The 22,095-nt window shown below is 33.6% G+C and overlaps 1 pseudogene; it reads right to left on the bottom strand.

The window, feature by feature from the left end:
- The window catches only part of LOC103075988 (casein kinase II subunit beta pseudogene), a 29,872-nt pseudogene extending 9,815 nt beyond the window's left edge, over window positions 1-20,057 (bottom strand).
- Window positions 20,058-22,095: the final 2,038 nt, after the last annotated feature.

Raw genomic sequence — 22,095 nt, 5'->3', positions numbered from 1 at the left:
AAAAAAAAAAAAAAAAAAAAAAAAAAATCACTCTCCTTTGAAAAGAAAAGTGTGTGTTCTTTTGTGTAATCCATCTTAAAGTTTTTCATTCTGGGCAAAAGAAGTTTGCTCAATATTTTCCAAAATAAACATTTCTAGATGCATAGTAAGTTAGCAAAAGATGAGAATTTGAGCTATGTAACTTTTGAAAATTTAATGGATTATGTTTGTCACTAATTTCTAGTACTGAATCCTCTCACTAGATCTTTTTAGAACTGTATTTAGTTTTTTGTTGTTTCTTTCTATTTTTCTTTGCATATTGCCTTTATTTTGCAGAAAATGTTTTGCTGATTGTCTTTGGCTATTTTTTTCAGAAGAAAAATATTGCCATTGTAGGTTTAACAATACAAGAGGCAATTACATATGCTCAAAATAAACACATTCTATTGGGCAGAACAGTGAAATTTCCATTTCAATTAAAGCCTGTTGTCCTCAACTATGAATTTATTATTTTGTCCTTAACAGCTTAACTATAAATATGATAGCTGTCACAAAAGGGACTTGAAAACTACTCTGAAGCAACAAGGAATGCAATTGAAAGTATGCTTTTTATTTCACTAAATAAGACGAGTTGAGTTTATTAATTCTAGTGTGTCAAATCTTCTATATTCTGTAAGAGACACAAAAAAATAAGTTTCTGGATCTTAGCAAACAAAATTTTATTATGATCAAGTAATGGTGATTTAATAGTCCAACTGAGTTTTGTTTCCATACTTAAATTCATCTGTAGCATGTAAACACAACATAGGACTACACTTGTGTTGCAGATGATGGGTGGGGTCATTTTTTTGATGAGCAACAGAACTTATATTCCTTTTCATATTTTAAAGTGAAGTTAATAAGATTTTTTTTCTTTCTTGACCTATGAGACTGTCATTTTGTACTTAGATCAAATCCTGAGTAAAACTGGTATACATAAAAAAATTAGTGTATATTTTAAGGAAAGGCTTTGGTTTACATGGAAGGTGGTGACAAGGATATCCATGAGGTTATGAGGCCAAGGTATGATATTGACTGTCAGGAATATCTGTGGTCATGATATGGTTTTTATAGAGTGAGAATCCTGAGGAGAAGGGACCTGAGATTATTTGGGTAAGACAGTGTTCACTGGGAAGGACTGGACTCCCAGCCCATTAGGCAGCTATGCTGTCTGAGACCCTGGTGTGAAGGTGCCCTGTTAGCTGACCACATGTTGGAGTACTGATGCAGTCCTGTTGTGCTCAGGAGTAACATGATAGTATGTACACACATGCTGAGGCTGGGCTAAGTTCATGGGATCAGATCATGGACAACTTGCAAATGAATTGTCAGAATAGGTTGGAGAATTTTTCCAATGAGTGTTTGGGCTAAGTATGAGCTTGTCCAAGTGGGAAGGGGGCCTAGGCACAGCTTTGCGGACAGGGACAGGCATGGGTGAACTGTGGTTCCCTCAGCATAGAGAATTTTTCACAGCCATGGGTGGAGAAAAGTGAGACAGAACCTCCAAACTGAGGATGGGGGTTGACAGCAGATAGAAGGAACTGAGTCCAGAGGTAAGCTACTTCCATTAGTAATACCCAGGTTGCTGTTTGTCTCTGGGTTCTTCCATCTTATCTTTGTGATCCCTGCTTCTTTTTGCATCACAGCAAGCCCTTGCAAATCAGTTGTATTTAGTTTTAAGAGCTGTAATCTCTTTCTGGTAAGCCTTGACAGATATGAATTGAGTCTTGAGAATGCCGTGGCTGGTAGTCATCCCCTGTAGACCCTCAACTCATACTATATGAATTTAGAGTTTTTATTTATGTAAGGAGTTCAATATGCACATATGGCCTGGAATGACCCCCCAGGCACCCACTCTCTGTTCACACACTTCCAGAAGTGGTTGCTCTCCATCACAAAGTCCAAGATGAAACAACACGTGGTGTTCGGGTCCAGACTAGACATATTCAACTTCAGCACTGGGAACATCCTCCTGCTGTTATTGGTGACCATCACCTGGTTGGTGAGCTTTCTGAAGTGCAGCCACATCTAACTTTTCTTGGTTGACACTGGGGTCACCTTTCTCCCTGCCAGCCTGTAGTTCTCACTTCAAGGAGCTCAGCTGGTGGTCTACTCTATTGCAGGCTATTCTACAAGTTCTGGACACCAAGGGAGCTTGTCCTCTTGCTCACCCTTCTTCATGGCCTTCCAAACAAGACTTACTTACGCAAGAGCCATATTTAACTCCTTTCAACAGCCACTCTTCCAAGAAAAGGAGCAGCAAATGTCCGCAGTTCCCAGGCAGAGACCTGTGAGGAGAAGACTTGAAGGTAGGGGAGGGGCAGAGGGGTGAAGATAGAGGATATTCCCCTTGAACTCCTGCAAGGCATGACGAAAGTAGCTCTTTGTGGCATTGATTTGCTTTAAACAATTAAAAATCAGACTATTGACTAGCACACAAATATTTATAAAATATACAAATAAAACTATTGATATCTTTGAAGCCCATTTTTAAACAAAAGGAACATTTTTAAATGTGCCAGGATATAAATTATGGGTACCTCAGGATTATTATAACTTTTCTATAACATTTTATTAGATCTTTATGCTGTTTTTAAAAATGTTGGCCACTGATATTTGAAATTTGATAGGTATTTATAAAGTTTCCTCAAAGGATTCTTATGACAGCTAAAATTTTTGAGTATTCAGACAGACATATTTGGCTGGCTACTCGGTAAAGTACCACATGCTGTGATTATTACTTTTTGTGCTTTCCAAGTCAACACCCGGATGCCTGTGAACCTGACCTGCACAGAGTAGTTATTTTGGTTCTTTAAACTGCCTGCCAAACTGTTGCACTAGCTTTTTCAAATGGGCAGATGGCCACATCAGAACAAATCAAAATATAATATTTGGTCTCTGATCTTACTTTTGAATTCAAATCTTTGAATATGAATGTTAACTCAGATTGAATTTTGGGTTTGACTAATTGTTTTGATGTTCTTAGGCAGTTTTCATGAAACATATTTGATCAAATAACTTAACATGGACTTCACTTCTTACTAGTTTTATAATGTCCCTTCTGATGTGTTAAATGCAATAAAATTTTGAGGATGTATACTAATATGTAGCTCCTACCCAGAACAAAATATGTATTAACAAGAGACATCAATCCATTTCTGAGGTTATGCACGTAGTTTACTGCTGAAATGAGGTAAAACTTTAAAATTTGTAATTTCTGGTCAGAGTTTATGAGAAACATGAATATGAGCAAAATAGGTAAATTTAGTGTTTTTTTTTAACAAGGTAGGTATGGCACAGACTTCAAACTATAACACAGATTTCAAGCAAACAAGGGTAATTACACTGATTTAAGCAGTTCTTTCCCATTTATTTATATATTTTTTGTCTTAATTCAGATCTAGCTTAATTCACCCCTCCCTCCCTCCCTCCCTCCCTCCTTTCCTCCCTCTCCACCTTCCTTCCTTCCGTCTTTCCTTCCCTTTCTTCTGTTCTGCCTTTCTTTCTCCTATCTCTTTAAACTGCAGTCCTGAGTAAAACGGATGGTTTCAGATTAACCTAATTAATTACAACTAAATAGCCACTTATGTCATTAACCCAGGATACTTCCCTGGGCTACTCAGATCCAAATGTAGATTTCATATTTTCAGTGGAACAATGTTTGTGAGAAAATATATTTCATATTGTATTATAATCTTTATAATCAGAAAAATGGTAATTAAAACCAAAACCATTAGTCACCTGTAAGATTTGAAATATATGAAAAGTTTGATAACACTCTGTTGATGAGGCTAAGGAGGAAAAAGCAGTCTAATATTTTGTTTTTCAAAATGTAAAATGGGACAACATCCATGGAGAAGATTTTATCAATATCTAACAAAGTCATAGCTGTATTTGGCCTTTGACCTATCAATCCCTCTTCCAGGAATCTGTTCCAAAGATCCAAAAGTACACTGACATTAGTTTGAAATGACATATGTCAAATGTTCTTCAATGTAACATTATTGGTACTAGTAACAAAATTGAAATCACTCCCAAAATCCAAAATTCTAACACCAAAATCCAACAGTTATATAAACTTCAATATATCTACCCAGTGGATTACTATGTACTTGCTCAAAGCAGTTAGGAAGATCTCTACAAAATGGATTAAATGGATTATATATTGTATATTTTGGAGTATAAATTGTTAAGTGAGAAAAGGAAGTTGCAGAAAACTGTGTATAGTATGTCACCTTTTGTGTAAGAAACCCTCCCTTCCTTCCTTCCTTCTTTCCATCCTTCCTTCCACCCCTTTCTCTCTCTTTCATCTCTGTTTCTTTTCTTTATTTATTATTTCACAGTTTGTGCTTTTTTTTTATATTTGCAAAAATAAATAGGGGAAGGAGAGAAGAAAAACTCAGAAAAATTGTTCCCTATAAGGTAACTGTCTCTCCATTCTTAAAAGTGGGATGTTGAAATCATCTACTATTATTGCACTTCTGTCTATTTTTCTAGTCAATTCTGTCAGTGTTTGTTTTATATATTTAGGTGCTCTAATGTTGCATGAATATATATTTGTAATTGTTATATCTTCCTGGTGATTTGACTTTTTATCATTATATAATGTTGTACTTTGTTTTTGTGATAGTTTTTTGTTCAAATTGACAATAAATTTTAAACATAATTGTCATTAGCACAAATTCATGAACTGTATCTTCGCTTTTCTCATTTTTTGAAACCTTATATTTATAATAATAGTTATTCATATTTGATAAATACAATTATTTATAAAGAATTCAAGTTATAAGTAAATGGAAATGTATCATTCAATTTTTGTTTTCTTGCTAGTGGAGGACATTAAGCGAAACTAAGATTTTTAATTCATAAATATGGTAATAAAATTGAACATGTATTTAAAGTATTGAAATAGTATAACTGAAGAATAAAAGAAACATTATAATAAATGCTTTATTATCATTAATGTTAAATTCTTTTGATTACTGATTTTAACTGAAGATTTTAAAAATACACTATAAAAAATAAAAGTACATTATAAATATATTTGCATTATAAATCTATATTTAAAACTTGTAAATGTTGATAGAACTAATTGTCCTGTTGAATAATGGAACAGAGTTCCTCATCTAATTATTTAATTTTTATGATCCTTGTGAAATAACAGTTAACTATTTGAAAACGTGCTATTCATTTTTGTATGTGTTTTACAGAAAGAAGTTGTATTCTGTCATAGCTTACATTTCTAAATTCAAAAAGGCAAATATTTCAAGACCTTTATTATCTTGATCATTTTGACACATTTAAAAATCATCCAATTTTAACAAAGATGTCCTTACCTGGAAATGGTAAGTTCTACTGACAAGTTAAAACAAATGATCAATTATTATTTTTAATTATATTTGTTGCTGGGAAAAAGAAATTGTAGAAAACTAGTCAGAGAAGAAAGATTATATCCTTTAATTTGTAATAAATTTATTTGTAAAGATGAGTGTGTGATGCCTAGCTGTGAAAATAAGTAACATGACAAGTAAATATTAAAGCCATGGAAGTGATCTAAAAATACCTGGATAATTATTGCAGATTATATAATTGTGGGTTTCTGGGGTAGGATTGGAGGTACCAGCCACTTTCCACTGGAAACAAAGCTTCAGTGACTTATATTCTATTGCCAGAAGAACTGGGGAATTTAAACATAGAAATAGAATAATTGGATGATTTATTTCATAAGCATACATTTTTAAATGTTGCTGATGACTTTTCTTGAAAGTAAAGCCAGAAGGATTTTAAAATTCTTAACTGTAAATATTAGAAATGATTATTATAATACTTTCCATGATAAAATTATTTGAAATTTACTCTTGTATATTCCCAATGAAAGATGATTCTTATTTTTTATTGTGGCTAATTTAATGAAATAATATTTTATACAAAACACAATTTTCCTAACTTGGAAATTATAATTAATTAAATTAAGAACACATTTGAGTTTTGAGTGTTGTCATTTAGTCTGTGGGCATTATCAGGGCACAATAATCCACTTCGTGGAAATTTAGTCTAGTTGAAGGCCAATTATTTTACTTCCTTGTAATTCACATGATATGGCCTTGCAAATAGAAGCAGCCACTAGCCAAGTAACTAGAGAGAAACAAAGAGCCTTGGGTGGGTGATATTTCAAATTCAACAGTATAAAGCAAGTAAAAATAACATATTTTAACACATAAAAATGCTAGAAAAAATGTTTACATGCATGATTCTAGTTTGGTAATTGCTTCTATTCTAAATTTTTTCATATCAATTCAACAATAAGCACCTTCCTATCATATAAATCACTATCACTTATAAGTAAGTAGGGTTGTAGTTTAAAAATATTTGGTTTTATCAAGTAATATATGCTCATTAAAAAAATCACATATTAAAGAATGTTTTATATTAAATATAAACAGAGTCAGATCACTTCTTCACTTCTAAGTCTACTCTCCAGACAAGTTCTTCACAATTGTTTATATTTTGGTTATTTCTCTTCTCAAACAATATATATTTTCTGAATTTATTAATATCAGGTAACATTTATTATTCCCCCAATATCAAATATAAATATTTAACTCACTCAGGTCCTCTTCTCCAACTGTTTAAGTCAATTATGTTATTGTTTTGGTTTTTCTGTCAATTATCTTTAGTATAAAAAATGTAATTAAACTCAATCATTTTTCTATAGTCCTTTAATTCAGTTTTCATACTTTATATGACAATTTTAATGCTCTTGCTTCTCTACCCAATTTTCTTCAAAATCTGCTTTGTGTAAGTTATATTTTTTATCATAGCTCTTGGATTTTCATTCCATCCTTAAACATAGCATCTTCTTTCCGTGACCTGAAGATTGACTCAAAATTGAAAGTAAATAAACAATATTTTCATCATTATGATTGCAAACATATTGAGCAATAAAATATCAATTATCTTCCCATCTTTAGGAGTTCAAATCCAAATGCCCCTTAAGGGAGAACGTTAGGCTGAAAGAATTTCCTCAGTTGGTAAAAAATCATTTAAAATTATATTTGGAAAATAATTTCCATCCTCAGTTTCTGTCATTTTTGGAGGTTATATTGGCCATTTAAAAATTGCATGTACTACTTTTATTCTCAACATTTTTCAGGTCTAAATTATGCTTATCATTATGTTCTACTACCTTTATTTCTTAAAAGTACCTGTAATGATCTCCACTGGAATTTTATTACCTTCTCTGTTGGGTTTTCTCTTTGTTTTTCTTTTATTATAACTTTCTTTTGCTTAATTTACATATTAGTTTCTTTTCTTCCCTTAAGCTCATAATGAAAGATCTTCATAAACTATGAAGTTAGCAAATAACATTTCTGAGTCCTAAGCACTATAGTGTTGATTTTATAGCTTAGGAATTTCTTTAATCTCCTAAAAATGAAATATATACATATATATAGACAGTATGTGTTCCCCCAGCTGATTGGTAAATAGGACTGTCTTCTAGTTAGGTCTGTACTCAAGTGGGGTATTATAGGATGAGAGGCTATACACAGTAATCTCTTTTTTTCACCTGATCATAGCAGTCTGCCTTGCTGTTGATAGCACAAGCACCAAACTGAAAAAGGCTTTACTATGAATCAACATTCAGACTATTGATGTTATTTAGGATTTAAATGTTGTATTTAAATTTTTTTAAAAGTTTCATTTTGAAGTAATTGTAGGTTCATTAGCAGTAATAAGAAATAATGCAGAGGGGTCTCATGTACTCATTTCCCAGTTTCTCTCAATGGCGACATCTTAGATTATAGTACAATATCACAACAAGAATATTAATTTTTATGTAAGATGTGTGACTAGTCAAGGCTCAATGTTTTTTTAACCTATCAAATTGCTCTAGTACCATTGGTTTAAAAGCCTATCTTTTCTCCATTGAATTGTTCCTTTCACTTTTGTCAAAAATCATTTGGGCATATTTGTGAGTTTATTTCTGAATTTTCTGTTCTCTTCTATTGGCCTGTCTATTCCTCCACTCACACCACACAGTCTTGATTACTAAAGATAGTATAAGGATGAATTGGGAGATTGGGATTGACATATATACACTATTGATACTACGTTTAAAATAGATAACTAATGAGAACCTACTGTATAGCACAGGGAACTCTACTCAGTGCTCTGTGGTGACCTAAATGGGAAGGAAATCCAGAAAAGAGAGGATATATGTATACGTATAGCTGATTCACTTTGCTGTACAGTAGAAACTAACAAAATATTGTAAAGTGACTATACTCCAAAATAAATATTTTTTTTTTTTTTGCGGTACGCGGGCCTCTCACTGCTGTGGCCTCTCCCGTTGCAGAGCACAGGCTCTGGACGCGCAGGCTCAGCAGCCATGGCTCACGGGCCTAGCCACTCTGTGGCATGTGGGATCTTCCTGGACTGGGGCATGAACCCGTGTCCCCTGCATTGGCAGGCGGACTCTCAACCACTGCGCCACCAGGGAAGCCCTCCATATATATTTTTAAATAATCTGGTCTATACTAAAATTCTTGCTGATGTCTTGATGAGAATTGTTTTAAAATTATATATCAATTATGGCATAATTGAAATCCTTACTGTTATGAGCTAAATTGACTCTCCCCAAAATTTATGTGTAGAAGTCTTAACCCCCCAGACTTAACAATATGAGACTGTGACTATATTTTGGATATGGTCTTTAAAGAGGTATTTAAATTAAAATGAGGTAATTAGGATGGGCTCTAATCCAACCTGATTTGCAATTAAGACACAGACACACATAGAGGAAGACTCTGAAGGTACAGAGAAGAGATGGCCATTTATGAGCAAAGAAGAGAAGACTTAGGCAAAATAAAACTGTGCTGACATCTTGATCATGGACTTTAATAAGCCTCCAGGATTGTGAGAAAATATATTTATTTTATTTCTTTTTATTTATTTATTTATTTATTTATTTTATTTCTTTTTATTTATTTTGGTTTTCTTTTTGTTTTTGATTTCTATAGATGCTGTTTATCAAGTGGAAGAAGTTATTCTCTATTCCTATTTTTTTGAGAGCTTTTTGTTTGTTTGTTGTTTTTACAACATGACTGGTTGTGAAATTTGTCAAACCCCTTTTCTGCATTGAATTATATGACCATGCAATTTTTTTTTTCTTTAGGATTGGGTAAATTACATTGATAATTCTTGAATATTGAACTGGCTTTACATGCTGAGAATGAATATCAATTGGTAATGGTGTATAATTATTTTTATATATTGCTAATTCTATTTATTAATATTTTGCTAAGGATTTCTACATTTATTTTATGATGGAAATTGGTGTGTAGTTTTCTTTTTGTGTATTGTCTTTTTCTTGTTTTTATATTACTGTAATAATACCGTCATAGCAATAGAAATAAAAATCCAGTATTTTACTTCAAAAACTGTGATCCTCATGAACAAGATCTGTGATTTCTGTCATTAAAGATGTGGGGACAGGGAACTAAAAAGCCATTATTTTTAAGTTTAACACTTGTAATTTATTCTCTGGAATCATATGATCATTTATCATATATGATTGCCAATAGGTGAATTTTACAACTACAGTAAGGGGTGGTGGGGAAGTACAAAGAGATTCTTCTAATACCAGACACAAAACTGAATTTCTGTGTAATTTAGAACAAATTGATTTAACCTAATGGAATTGAAATTTCTATGCTGTAAAATGGGAATTATGATGCCAACTATTCACAGTATTGGGGAAATCAAATGAAATAATATAAGTAACATCTTGTAAGAAAATAGATTTTTTAATAAGCTCAGTGAGAAATGAACTATATCTCTATTCTCTATCATCTATAGAAATAGAAAAAAATAGAAAGATGGATGTGGGCAGGGGATAAACAGGATTTCCATTTCCAACATCCATGTCCTTAAAAGAGAATGTAGACTAGGCTTTGGTGGGTTTGACAGGAAAGTCAGAATCCAGGTTGCTTATAAATATTTCACAGGAAGGACATAGATGCTGTTTAAAGTTCTTTCTGAATGGTGCTAGGTGACTTGATTCTGAAAAAGCTTTGAGCTTAGAAAAAATGAGCTTTGCATATTGACAAGAGTCCTCACATGGGAACAGAGTCAAAATTAACAGACTCTGCAACCCAAAGGAGGCTGGCTGAATATTCCCGCTACCTTTGCTCTGATCATGTGACCATCTCACGCTTCCGTCACTTTCATTAAATAAAAATTAATCTTAACATATTTGGGTAGGAGTGGGGGTGGGTTGGCATGGGTGTCTACTCTGTCAATTTAAAAAATATCTTTTAGTTCTCATCACCTAATCAGTTGATTTCAGCTCCATTTTCTCCCTTTTCTTTCTTTATCACTGCCTAGCCTTGTCCCCTAGGAGTTTCATACCTTGTTATTCATAAATGGCATAACTTCATGCACCCTTTTCCTTTTTACTCAAAACTTTTCTTTAAAATCAAAGGGTTACTTGGCTGATTATAAAATTCTTGCATCACATATTCTTCCTCTCAGTATATTTTAGATACTGATCAAACTGTCTCCTTGCATGAATATTACTGTGAAGATGTCGAAACCATCTTGATATTTCACACTAGTAGGGGGCATGATATTTTCCCCTCCTACTCCTAGGATTCTTTCTTTGTACCTGAACTTTAACATCCTTACCAGAATATGCTTTGATTTGGAATGGTAGGTATGTTAGGTTTCATTATTTCTTGGAAATCTATGAGCCCCTTCAGTCTACACATTCAACTTGTCTTTATTTCAGAAAAATGTTGAAAAAATTATACTTTAGACTCTTTCTATATTTTCATTTGCTTAGTTCTTCTTAAAAATATCAATAATGCATGTTAGATATACCTTTTTAAAGTCTAGCATTCCTTCTATGATCATGTTTATGTTCCCTTTTCTCTCTCCCCGTTCCACGCCTTCCCTCCCTCTCTTTCTTTCTCTCTGAGTCACCCTCATAACTACTTATAAACATCTAACTTTTTCCACCTATAACGGGCATTATTCTCTACACTGGCTTTTCATTTTTTGTCATATTGTGACATTTTGCAACTCAATTCTATATTCTTTGGACATCCTATAAAGTCTCTTTGGAATACTTTTTTCTCGTTCAAATTTCACTTATTACTTATAAAGATGATATTATCTATAAATTCTGTGAGAATAATGAGAAGCATTTCTTTCATTCCTTTGTTTTACTGTAAACATCTTTTCATCGGAAATGACCGTTTACTGATTTAAAGAAAAATGTTTTGTGCATAGAGCACGTATCATTTTCTTTCTAAGTATGATCCATCTTTGAATTATTTTTGCTGCTTGCCAGAGATGTTGACAACTGTGGTAACTGGGACTATCTGGGGCGTGGATTCAGAGGTGTTGACTCCAAACTTTTCCTCAACAAATTGCTTGGGTGACAGAAAAATCTTCTTTGGTATTCAGCATACATTTGGCAGATGTGAAAACCATTCAGTATTTAAGGATGAGGAAATTTATAGCTGATCACGGGTGACTAGAGTGATGGAATGGCTAAAGGCGTTAAGGGAAGAGGAGGGTTGTTTTTCATAGATCAAGAAATTGTCACTGCCTTAGACTACAGCTCATGTGACCATTTTCACCCCAGAGCTGCTGACAGTATGAGGGGTAAGCTCTCTGTCTGTGTCTGCTACTGTTAGAAATGTATTTTGCTATTAAGCAAAAACCAGGAGCCCACTCTCCCACTGCTGCTAAATTACTCTCAAAGTTGCTGACATTCACTGCTGCCTAAAATCATCTTTTAAAAAACAGCTTTATAAAATATAGGTTAAATATTATAAAATTCATCCATTTCGTGAGCACTTAATTCAATAAATTTTTGTATATTGCAGAGCTGGTCTGCATTTCTTTGCCTCCACCCCTGCATACTCTTCTCCTAGAATGGAGGTTCCATGCCAAGAAGACCATGAGAAAGATGCCTTCTTTTGTCGTTGTGGTACTGCTACTGTCACAGCCCCTAGGTGCTGAAAGAAACTGAAATAGCAAAGTAATATTCTGTTTCTCCTTTCTTCCTTCTAAATTCCATCTAGTGCCTCCAACTGGCAGAAACCAAGAGAAATTCAGAAAGCTACATTGTCTGAAATATGTGGCTTGCAGATTTATCCCTCAAAAGTATAGAAGAAAGTGCAGAAAGGAAAGTGTAATATTGAGAGCCCATTGTACTGAAAGCTAGAGTATCCAGAGCACCCCTCAACTTATAAAATCATGGATTGCCTCCTCTATTCCTGTCTTAGCCCATTCAGGCTGCTATAACAAATTACCATAGACTAGGTGACTTATAAACAACAGAAACTTATTTCTCACACTTCTGGAGGCTGGGAAATTCAAGATCAGGTGCCAGCAGGTTTGGATTCATTCATTCATTAGGGATCTGCCCTTATGACCTGATCACCAACCAAAGGTCCAACCTCCAAATGACATTCCACTGTAAATTAAGTTTTAACATATGAATGGGGGCACTAACATTTAGTCTATGGCAATGTTTTACCTTCTCTCTATTCAGCTCTCAGTGAAGCAACTTTCAGGCTAGGAAAGAAAGTGTACAGATGGTTTTATTTATTTTTATTATTATTATTATTTTTATTTGCCAGGTATCTGCTTTTCTGTCGCAAATATCTGGGTCCCAACAGGATATATTCCACAGTACCCAGAGCCTTCCTATAACTTGATGTCTTAACTGTCATTTTGTAGAGATTATGCAGAATAAAATACTTAAGTTTTTGGAAATGTACAAATATCTTGGAGACTGAGGAAGTTTGTGAAAACAAATATCATGCACTCTTGTTTAGGTTAATATTTCACATTTTTTGGCTAGTATAATTCTATTTGTATATTGAAGGTTTTTTTTTTTTTTCTGTTATATTAAATCTTGAATTTTCTACTATTCTTTTGTTCTTTGGGGCATTTGCCAAGGGTTGAAAAGATGAGATTGAAATAAGATGCTTTTATTCCACTGATTTTTAACAGAAAATTTGCATTCTCTACTTCCAGCCTGTCTGAAACCAGTTTCTAATTGTCTCTCAGGAGAAACAATACTGTTTCACTCAGTACTTTTTGTTTATTGTTGTTGTTCCAAAGTTCATATCATGGGCCTGTCAAAGCAAAATTACATATTGCAAGTCATTAAGGTATGGTGAATGCCCATCTGTGTAAGAACATGTCAAAGAAATGTTTACCCAGTTGTTTAATGTGTCATATAATTTTCACTTCTCTTTTTGTGATGAGAACAATTAAGATCTAGTCTCTTGGTAAATTTGAATTTCATAATACAGTATTGGTGACTATAATTACTATGCTCTACATTAGAACTCCAGGACTTATTTATCTACTAGTTGTAAGTTTGTATCCTTAAATAACATCTCCCCAATCCCCCAACCTTCAGCCCCTGGTAATCACTATTCTACTCTCTGTTTTTACAAGTTTATCTTTGTTAGAATCCACAAATAAGTAATATCATATAGCATTTAATCTTTCTCTGTCTGACTTAGTTCATTTAGCATAATAAATCAGGGTCCATCCATGTTGATGTAAATGACAGAATTTCATTTTTTCTCATTGCTGAATTATATATATATATAATATATACATATACATACATATATATTTTACATCTTATTTATTCATCCATTGATGGACACTTCAGTTTTTTCATATCTTGGTTATTCTGAATAAAATTGCAATAATGACAGAAGTGCTGATACCTCTTTGATACCTTATTTTGCTGGGAAAAGAATACTCTCTTCGATAAACGGTGTCTGGAAAACTGGATAACCACATGGAGAAAAATGAAATTGTACCTCTATCTTATACTCCTCATAAAAATTAACTCAAAATGATTAAACACTTCAACATATGACCTGATACTATAAAACATCTGGAAGAAAACATATAGGGAAAGCTCTTTAACATTGATCTTGGCAATGATTTTTTGGATTTGACACCAAAAACACAAGCAACAAAAGCAGAAATCAACAAGTGGGACTATATCAAACTAAAAAGCTTCTTCACAGCTAAAGAAACAATCAACAAAATGAAAAGTCTACCTACAGAATGGGAGAAAATTTTTGAAAACCATATAAGGAGTAAAGGGTTAATGTCCAAAATATATGAGGAACTCATACAACTCAATACAAAATAATCCAACTAAAAAATGGGTAGAAGAACTAAGTAGACATTTTCCTAAGAAGACACCCAAGTGGCCAACAGGTACATGAAAAGATGCTCAATATTCAATCTGGGACAATTCTTGAGTGTTCAAATCCTTTACCTCCTTGATCAAACTTATTATCAAGTATTTTATTCTTTTTGATGCAATTGTAAATGAGATTGTTTTCTTAATTTCTCTTTCTGATAGGTATCATTAGTGTATAGAAACACAACTGACCTTTGTATATTGATTTTGTATCTTGCAACTTTACTGAAACTGTTTATTAGTTATAACAGTCTTTTGGTGAAGTCTATTATAAATATATCATATCATCTGTAAGCAGAGAAAATTTAACTTATTATTTTCTGATTAGAATGCTTTTTATTTCTTTTTCTTGACTAATTGCTCTGACTAGGACTGCCAGAACTGTTAAATAATAGTGAGAACAGGCATTACTGCCATGTTCCTGATCTTAGAGCAATAGTTTTCAGCTTTTCATCACTGATTATGATGTTAGCTGTGGGCTTGTTATATAGGACCTTTATTATGTTGAGATAAATTTCTTCTATATCCACTTTGTTAAGAGTTTTTTATTATGAAAAGATGTTAAATTTGTCAAATGCTTTTTCTGCATCTATTAAGATAATCACAGGATTTTACCCTTTATTCTGTTGAGATAAATTTCTATATCCACTTTGTTAAGTTTTTTATTATGAAAAGATGTTAAATTTGTCAAATGCTTTTTCTGCATCTATTAAGATAATCACAGGATTTTATCCTTTATTTTGTAATGTGGTGAATCACATTGATTAATTTGCAAGTGTTGACCCATCCTTGCATCCCAGAAGCAAAGCCCACTTGATCATGGTGTATGATCCTTTTAATGTACTGTTGAATTTGATTTACTAATATTTTATTGGGTAATTTTGCATTTATGTTCATCATGTATATTCACCTGTAATTTAATTTTTTTGTATATCCTTGTCTGGCTTTGGTATCAGGTAATGATGGCCTTGTAAGATGAATTTGAAAGTGTTCTTTCCTCATCTATGTTTTGGAGAAGTTTGAGAAGGAATGGTATGACTTCTTATAATATTTGGTAGAATTCACCAGTGAAACCGTCTGGTCCTACAACCAAAGATAGGAAATCTGAGAGGAATGAAATATTATGGTAAAACATCATAGCCTAATTGAAGTTGGGGGACAAAGTCTTGGTTGCTGTGATGGTAAATTACTCTTAGTTTGAGTAAGAGCTTCTCACATACCACTATGTTCTATTTAAACATGACTAGGATTTCAGGTGATCCTATGACCAGAGCTACTCATCATCAACTGGGCATAATCATATCATTAAGCCATAAAGTCAAGTGGGCACAGCAGAAGTTGACGATATAATGAAAATGATACATTCAGGATTAGGCCAAACAGTTTGAATTTGACTTCCTATCTTCTAACTGTATTTTTTTTTTTCTTTTCTGTCATTATCCAAGATAATTTTCTTTCTCATGAGTAGTCCTAAATGGTTTCTTTACAAATCTACCATGGTAGTTTTGATATTAATTTGGGGGATGGAAATAGCAATAATAATAAATGTATGTAGGGCATTCCAGTGACTTCTGTAGAGACATGTTCTCCTGATCTGAAAGGCAACAGGAAAAGGAGAGGGCACAACCTCTGAATGTTTTTGCGGAAATGCAGTTACCATAGAAATTCAATGCAGTCACGTTAAGGGGTTAAAATATAAAAGCAACCCATCTTAAACATACTACATAAGGAAAAATCTGAATTTTGTTATATCTAGTGTAACACATTTAAATTAACATTACTATCAAACACTCAGTAATTTGGCATTGTAAATCTCTTAAAAACAAAATTATCATAAACTTCAAACAAATAAGTCTTTCACAGCTTAAAAACAAACAAACAAAAAATGGGGCCTCAGGTTAGGATTCAATGTGACTTTTTTCAATTTTGAAAAACTTATGAGTTTAATAGGAGTTAAGAAGAGGAAGGACAGGGGAGAGATTGCTAAAGGATTTCTTCCTGGGGTGATTCAAATATTCCAAAATGAGATAGTGGTGATGCTTGCAGAACTCTGTGAATACACCAAACAATGAACACTTAACCACTAATGCTAAACATTGCACACTTTAAAGTGGTAAAATATATGGTAAGTAAACTATATTTCCATAAAGCTGTTATTTTGAGAAAAACAACTTATGATAGGCAGTCTCTTCCTGGGTGCTGGCATTGTATATAAAGATCATATATTACCTAGTTCCTGAAATGTGACCACTTTTCTCTCTAATCAAACTCAGGAGTATATTTTTTCTCTTTGAGTACAATTAAAACAAAATTTTTAAAAGTAAATGATTCAAAACACAATTTAATTTATACCAGAACATGAATTTTATTAATTTGTAATTAATTTTAAAAACTGATTAAGACTGTAACTCTTAAATTTTTACCTAGATTTACTTATTCTGTTTCCTTATCCATAAAGTGGGGGCATTTATCATATAATAAAAAAAACATGTAAAGCAATTAGAAATTTTCCTAGTGCCTAGAAGGTGTTTTGTAAATATTTATTATTATTAATAAGTAATGCACAGACCATATTCACCTCTCCAATATAATTTTTTATACTATACCAAATAAATTTCTTATTTTCCAGTATTAATTTTTCCTCAATTTTTTTCACAAGCTGTCCACTCGAGAACACAAGAATTTTAAACACCAATCAATCTTCGGCTCAATTAGTTTATAAAGTAGGAGTGAAATCACAAAACTTCAAGATATTGTTTATTTTTTTCAGAAGTCACAGGTCTTTTCAGGAATTAGGAGGTTCCCATCACATATGAAAACAAAGTAACATTGTTAAAAGAATACCATTCAACTGGCATAAACATTGAAAGATTCTTCAGTTTTATAATTTAGTGAATTCTAAGCTCCTATTTACCATTTCCACACCTAAAATCTTGATATTAATCCAATTCCTCATGCTCAGTTCAGTAATAATTATGCATTCTCATTATGAAATTTGAAACTTACCCAGTTGTACCTGTGAGTGGATGGATGCAGCAAACCCAGCCAGACAGAGGGGTGATTACCAAGGTCTCAGTCCCTTTAAAAATTTAAGTTTGGCCACAACAGGGCCAGATTCATGGCAATTTGACCTGGGCAGTCCCACAGGTCAAATGAAGGGCCCCATACTTAAAAGAACCTCATGCTTGGTCTATTGCTCTGCTGTCACTGTTTTGAAATTCTTAGTAATTTTTGAACAAAGAGTCCTACATTTCATTTTGCACTGAACACAGAAAATTATATAGCTAATCCTGGGTCATAAAGCCAGGTAAGCTACCAAATCCTGTGGTAATAATTAAGGGTAGGAGGAAATTAGTATAGGTGTTTGAGGAGGGAGAGGATGAGTATTAATGGTACCCTGAACCTACCTGCAGCAATGGTGTCTGTACCTCTTCCCACTAACCTCTCATAAGTTTCTCCTCAGAAACACGGACAAGAGCTACGCAGGAGGGACTTCCCTGGTGGCACAGTGGTTAAGAATCCGCCGGCCAATGCAGGGTACACGGGTTTGAGCCCTGGTCTGCAAAGATCCCACATGCCGCGGAGCAACTAAGCCTGTGTGCCACAACTACTGACCCTGCATTCTAGAGCTCGTGAGCGACAGCTACTGAGCCTGCAGGCCTCAACTACTGAAGCCCGCGTGCCTAAAGCCTGTGCTACACAACAAGAGAAGCCACTGCAATGAGAAGCCCGTGCATCACAATGAAGAGCAGCCCCCACTTGCCGCATCTAGAGAAAGCCTGCACACAGCAACAAAGACTGGACACTGCCAAAAAAAAAAAAAAATTAATTAAAAAAAAAGATTCTGGTTCAAAAGATAAAATGCATATACAAAGCTTAAAAAAAAATGATGGAGGAGCTGTTTTCCAAACCTCATGCAGAGAAGAGAATCTGTATGAAGCAAGGGATGGATGGGAGCTATCTTGCTTACATCTCTATTCAAGGAAGACTTCTACAGGAAGGATAGCTGGTTGACAGCCTCCAGCTGCCCCAAGATTGGCCAATGTGTTCTTGCCAGACTGCTTCCCCAGTGACTAAGCACTTTGACATACTAGAATCACTATATTCCTGTCCACCCCTAGATTCCTAGAATCCCTGTAATGGTTGACTTTGCTTAGGGAGTCTGATTACCTAGTCAGTTAGCTAGCATCCTCTCTCTCTCTCTTTCAAATATATATAAAATCGCTATTGGGATCATGGGTAAATTTTTGTTTCTTTCACCCTGCTTTGCTTATGTGTATATATTTTTTTCTTCTGCAAATACATGTGCTACTTCAAGGACTTATAATATTGTTGGAAATCATCAAGAATAACACATTTTGTGATGTTTGAAGGGAATAAATGATTTCACCCACCTACATTTACTGACTACTCATGAAATGCAAAGCTTCACCTTACTTTACCCTATCATCAGAAAAATGATTCCAGTTTTGGTACAAAAGGATACTTCCAAGTATCCTTTCTGCAAGATTGTAGAAAAGCAATCTCATGTATATTACATGGTAGCTTTTACATGAATTACTGCTGCTGCAAATCAGTGGACAATGTATGTGGACAAATACTCAATGTTTTAATGCTTTTTTAAGTATAGGTTGCAATTTTGCATTTCATGGTGCCTTTTAGAATTAACTATATCTTTTTAATTTTTTCTTTAATGTCACAAACGATGTTTTGAAATATTCAAACACATGAGAAAAAGGCTTATTGAAGTAAATATTCTGCAATTAGTATTTCTCATGCCACTTATACCATGATTACATGAAATGTAAAATCACTGCTTTTGAGTATTAGGAAAAAAATAGAAGGAATCATAATTATAGGCAAGTTTTATTAGGAGATGTTTAGGTTAACTCTGAAATTCAAGTATAAGATTTTTTTAAATCTCAGTTTATAGTTATCACAAGTATGTGTGATAAGTTAAGTTTTGCTAATCAGTAAATTGGGGTGGTCCTTGAATCTTCCTTTGGCAGTTCCTCCTCTTCATTTCAAATCAATCAGAAAGTCTTATAGACTCTACGTCCTAAACCTTTCTTGAAGCCCTCTCCTCCACCTTATTTCTGCTGGCATTGGGCTCATGCTCATTTTTTCTTCATTTGAGTGCTCACATTCTGGCCTCCTTTGACTCTCCAAATTGTTGCCAGTGTGATTGTTCTGAAACGGAAATATGGTCATTCCTCTGCAATTCACATCTCTCATTGAGTTCCCAGAGCCTAGCTTGAAGTAAAATACTTGTTGGCAATATATTTGAGAACTTCTGTGATCTTACTCCTGCTTGCTTCTCAGACTCATCTGTCTGCCTACAAGACCTCTCTGCTCTGGCTCTGAACTCTCTGTCATCATTCAAAAGTTCCATGAGTTTTCACAGCCCTGCAAGTTGCATCTTCCATTGCCACTGCCTGGAATATATTCCCCTCAGCTCAAATATATGAAAAATATAACTCATTTCTCTTTTTTCTCTTTTTTCACCTATATTTTTCACCTATATTTTTCTCTTTTTTCACCTATATTTTTTCTTAAGTTCATGATTAACATTGCCATTTTAAAAAACCTCAATGCAAAAAATTTAATTTGCACACCATAAAATAATTTAGTATTTCTGTATAAAATGTTCTTTTATTTCCCATTTCAGAATAACTAAACCATAATATCACATGACAGTTTTTCTCAGCTGATTTCATTGATTTTCCCCCAGCAGATATACAACTTACCTTGAGTTAAACACTTCCTCCTCTGCCCTTTGCTGCATGCCGAATAAAGCTCTAATAAACATCTTCAGGTATTGCATGTGGTAAACATTCTAACATGTCCAGGAAATTCTTAAAGCCAGGGACTCTCTTTGTTCGTTTCCATTCCCTAAATGTCTTGGATACTTGCTACATGGCAAGTACTCATGTAATATTTGTTTAGAGAATGAAAGATAGCAAATAATTAAGAATAAAACTTGATTTTTTAGTGTTATTTTGAAATTTTTTATCAAAATGACAGAACATAACTATTCAGTTATACATTTATCCTTGGTCATGTTCTTGCTTAAATCATGTAACTATTAACATATAGTTCACTCCAACAGCATTTTTATGTTCCTACATATTAGGTATTTTGTTGTTTGCTTGGGAAACTCAGATAAATACAACACCGACTCTTTATTCAATGTTTTCTTATTATAAGTGAGTGATGAAATAATAGTTGGTACTATTCACTGTACTCTGTGCGCCTACTATTTAATCACCTAATAAGATACTTCGAGGTGAAATTTAATCATCAGCAGTCTTATTTTGTGTATGTGTGTAAAATAATTTAAATGCATTCAAAATATGCATTGTGTTGTGGCAATATAGGTAAACTTATGTATAAAAATCATTGGATATAATGGTTATTCAATTAATATTTTGGATTGATTGAATATATCACTAATATGAATGAGTAATTCACACTACTATAATTCTTTCATTTCAGTTGAGCTCTCTATATTTTTTTCTTTTTTGAAGAGAATGGCACTTCAGTATAATCACAAAAAAGTGAATAGATGGGACTGCATAGTCTCAACCTACTTTTTACATTCAAAAAATTTTAAAACACATAATTATAAATTTCCTATATTTCACAGTAAACCATATCATTATTGTTCAAATCTTAGAGTTACAACAATATAAAATGTTAGTAAAATCAATGTTTTGTTGAAATTATAGTAATTCATGTAAGATTTTTTAGAAACTGACACTAGTGAAAACTCTGAATTCGTGTAGTTTTTTGGCATTTATTTTTCAAACTTCCAATTGGAAACTCAATCACAAAGGACCATCCACAGAGCCACACATTATCTACCCTGATTGCATTTCATGATCTTTACTTCCCTGCTTCCACTAAAACACTGAGTTCTTAGTAGTAATTTTTCAGGGTTTTGATCTCTGATCTGTGCCTTATAATTTGATGAAAGTAATTTTTGAAAGGTTAATACATCAGGACATTTTTTGCAAATGTCCTAAACAGGTTCTCTTGTATTACTATGATTATTAGTTTCATAATGTTGCCATAACAAATTGCCACAAATTCAGAGACTTAACACAGGCATTATCTCAGTGCCTTCACAGTCTGAAGTCTAGCTTCCTTGGGTCTCAGAAGGCTAAAATCAAGGTGTCTACATGGCTGTGTTCCTTTCTTGATGCTTTAAGGCAGAATCCACATCCTGGCTTGTGTGAGTGATTGGTAGGATTCGCTTCCTTGTGGTTGTAGGGCTAAGGTCCCTGTTTTCTTGCTGGTATTGCCGGTTGGATAGACATCAGGGATCTTTCTCAGCTTCTAGAGGCTGCTAGCCTTCCTTGGCTCCTGGCCCCATTCCTCCATCTTCAAACCAAGAAGACTGGGTCAAGTCCCTTTCATGCCTCAAGTCACTCAAGCTTCATCTCTTTGACTGATGATTTTGTCTTCCTCTTTAGCTTTTAAGGGCTCATATGATTACATTAGGTCCACTCAGGTAATCCAGGATAACCTTCCTAATATAAAGCAACTGATTAGTAACCTTTAATTCCATGTGAAAGACTCTTCTCAGCAATACCTGTATCAGTGCTTTACTGAACAGCTAGGAAACAAAAAATCTTGGGGAGATATTTTTACAATTCTGTCAACCATTTCATGTAATGATTCTTTTTTTCTTCTGGAAAACATATTGAACAAGTTAACTAACTAAATATTGAGCCTTTTTTTAGCGCTTTATCCTATGATGGTTTTCTTTTTCAAAGAAAGAGTACAAACAAGGGAGAAAAACATTCCCTTAGAATGAAGAA

Source organism: Lipotes vexillifer, unplaced genomic scaffold, assembly GCF_000442215.2.
Source record: "Lipotes vexillifer unplaced genomic scaffold, Lipotes_vexillifer_v1.1 scaffold1647, whole genome shotgun sequence".
NCBI lineage: Eukaryota > Metazoa > Chordata > Mammalia > Artiodactyla > Lipotidae > Lipotes > Lipotes vexillifer.
This window is presented reverse-complemented; position numbering and strand designations above follow the sequence as displayed.